We start from the raw sequence: 2,999 nt of genomic DNA, 5'->3' as shown, positions 1-2,999 counted from the left end.
TCGACGCGCGTCGCCCTGCAAGAATTCATCGACCTGCACATCCATGTGTACGAGCAAGTCATGTACATAGGTATCTACCAGGCCGATGAGGATGCTGTAACATTGGCCTTCATCAACCGGCTGGAAGCATTGGACGCCTTTGTTGAGAAGCACCTTGACCTCGCCACAAAAGCCGCCGCTCCTAAGCTGCCGGTTGGTGGCCCGGAGCACTGAGTCGAGGAGGAGGAGGTCGTACGCTGATGGATGCATCTTTCTTCTTGCCTTCTGTAACCACCACTGCGATCTCATTATCGTGGCCTTAATTCTTATTGCGCTATTGCATTCTTGTTCCAGTCAATAAAGACATGTGCGATCCCTTTGCTCACATTTGGAGGCAATTATATGCGTCACTGTAACTAGTACTCCATTCGTCAATTTATAAGTTGTGCTTACCTTTTCCATCAACTTTGTGCAATGCACATGAATGTTCCTAGAAAGACGACAACATGTCAAACTGCATGTGACCAAACCGATGATGCGCGAACCTAGCTACTACCCTGCTTATCTGGCGGAAAAAGCCCCACCCTCGCCTCATCAAAATAGCCTGAGAAATATATTTTGAGTGAAAAGTAATATATTTCTAGTGGTATATATGTATATCAAAACAAGCGTGTTTTCTTTCAAGTTTGTGAATAAGTACTATTCTACTTTGGATCTGTCGCAACGCACGGGCACATTTCTAGTAAAAGAAAAAGCCTTGCCGCGTTCGCGTCGCATCCCCCACACGCCCGGGAATCAAGAGTACTCCACGGCCCGTCCGGCACACCACATAGCTATGGAAGGCGTGTTGCCTAGCATTTTCACTTTCATGTGGGGCCACAGTTGAGCAAACCAACTATAGGCAAACCGCACCCCGCCCGCCGCGTTGGAAAACAGAAACGAGGAGGGGAAGATCTAGTTGTAGCACGGAGGCCAAGAAATTTGGAGTCAGATGGGGCCCGTTGATAGAGTAGGAGCACTCTGTACTACTACTCCTACTAGTATGAAGTTTGTACTACAACTAGTACTACCACTATACAACTAGGTACGTGCACGGCACAACATCGTAGGAACAAAAAAGGGAAGATCTTGTTTTGGGTGATTTATCTTTTTTTCAGTCAACATAGTATGAATAATATGATGTGGGGGGCAACTATGAAGCTTATGTGGCTTGGTTGCGTAGCTAGGAAAGGCTAGAGAAAAATAAGTAGATAATGTGTTTAGAGTGCACTCCAATAAATAGATAATACTGTGGATCCATTGCAACGCACAGGCCGATACATTGGTAGTAGTAAGAAACAAATTCTGGGTTTGGCACGAGTTCGTACTGCGGGAGAACCACAAGGCCTAGAGCAGGAATTACATTTCCCTCTCGGGGCCCACGGGATCGAGCTTCAATGGCTTAGTGCACAAGCCTATGAGTCAACGACATGTGGACCTTAAATGCGCCTGGCCCACATGTCATTCTCATGAAAGCAGAGCAACGGTGGGACCAAGACGGGTGAGGCGCAGGTCGGCGGATGAGGCTTGCCTGTTCCCCTCCCATGCTCCGATCCGTACTCCCACACCACTAATTTTCATCCAACGATTATAATAGATTTCCTCATGTGGGTCATCTATATCCTCAAAGATAGGTAAACAAAGGTCGTATTTCCAGGAAATAATTTCCTGCATGAATCTGTACACGCATGCCAGACCCTTTCCTTTCTTGCTCACCCTCCTCCGAATCATCAGCTGCGTTGACATGCCGGTGCCAACGCCAGAGCATCGCAATAGGTGCCTGCCTAAGCCATGTAGCACGATGCAGCGCCAGCAAGTACCACCCCCTCCATGCCAACATCGGCATCTAGGACATGCACATGCAGCTGTTCCTGTAGTATTTTACTCGCATGTTTGACTGCAGTACCACAACGATCTTGGACGAGACCATGGAGCTTGTGGCCAAGAAAAGTCCCTGCCCGGACAACGCATGTCGAGGTGCTTGACTGTTGTGACGTGCTGCACAACATTTACTAGCTCATGCTCCGGATGAGCAGCAGGGTGTTGCTCCCGATCGTCAGTGGTGTGCTACCTCTTGAGCATGCGTTGGCTTTTCCCTTGAAGAGGAAAGGGTGATGCAGGAAAGTAGAGTAAGTATATTCGTCAGTTTTGAGAACCAAGGTATCAATCCAGTAGGACACAATGCACAAGCACTGGTACGCGTCAGTCCTATACAAATGGTTTTTAACCCCATTCCGCGACGACATTTAGAACCATCGCCAAGTGAGTGCGGGCAATAGGGGGGTCCTTCCCACACGACTTAGAAACCATCGGGGATATGCCCTCCGGGCACACACGCTCGGCAAAATGAGGTCGTGTGCGACCGGCGAGCGCTCAAATACAGAAATACATACAGTAGAGCTAAAAAAATACAATTATAAGGCGAAATTTTTTCCGGTCGCAAGTACATCGCACACAGTCAGTCCCCGCTAAACGTTTCCATTCGTATGTACATCCCACACAGTTGCTCCAAGTAAAACGTTTCCGTTCAGAGGTACATCACACACAAATTTTCCCGTTAAATCGTTTGCGTTACTGAATGTATCACACACGGTCCATAGAAGAAACTGTGTGGCAAAGGCTGTCCATCACACACAGTTTTTATGTGGTAAACATTTGCGCAAGGTGGCCTAACGCAAACAATTTTCAAGAGAAAGTCGTGTGTGATTGTTCATTGATCCAACACGGTTTATTCCTAGAAACTGTGTGCGTTGCCTGAGGTCATCGCCCATGGTATTTTTTCAACAATCGTTTGCAATAGCAAAACCCAATTAGCAGGCTAATTCGCCATTAGCAGGCTAATTGCCCTATTATTAATAATCCATCTATTAATTAATCCAATTGACATTCATTTTAAGCACATAATATATTTCATTTCCATATTAAGGAAGAAAAATTTCATAATTGAAATACATCAGAGTACAACATGATATAGCTTCAGC

Source organism: Triticum dicoccoides, chromosome 7A, assembly GCF_002162155.2.
Source record: "Triticum dicoccoides isolate Atlit2015 ecotype Zavitan chromosome 7A, WEW_v2.0, whole genome shotgun sequence".
Classification (NCBI taxonomy): Eukaryota; Viridiplantae; Streptophyta; class Magnoliopsida; order Poales; family Poaceae; genus Triticum; species Triticum dicoccoides.
Note: the sequence above shows the minus strand (reverse complement) of the source record.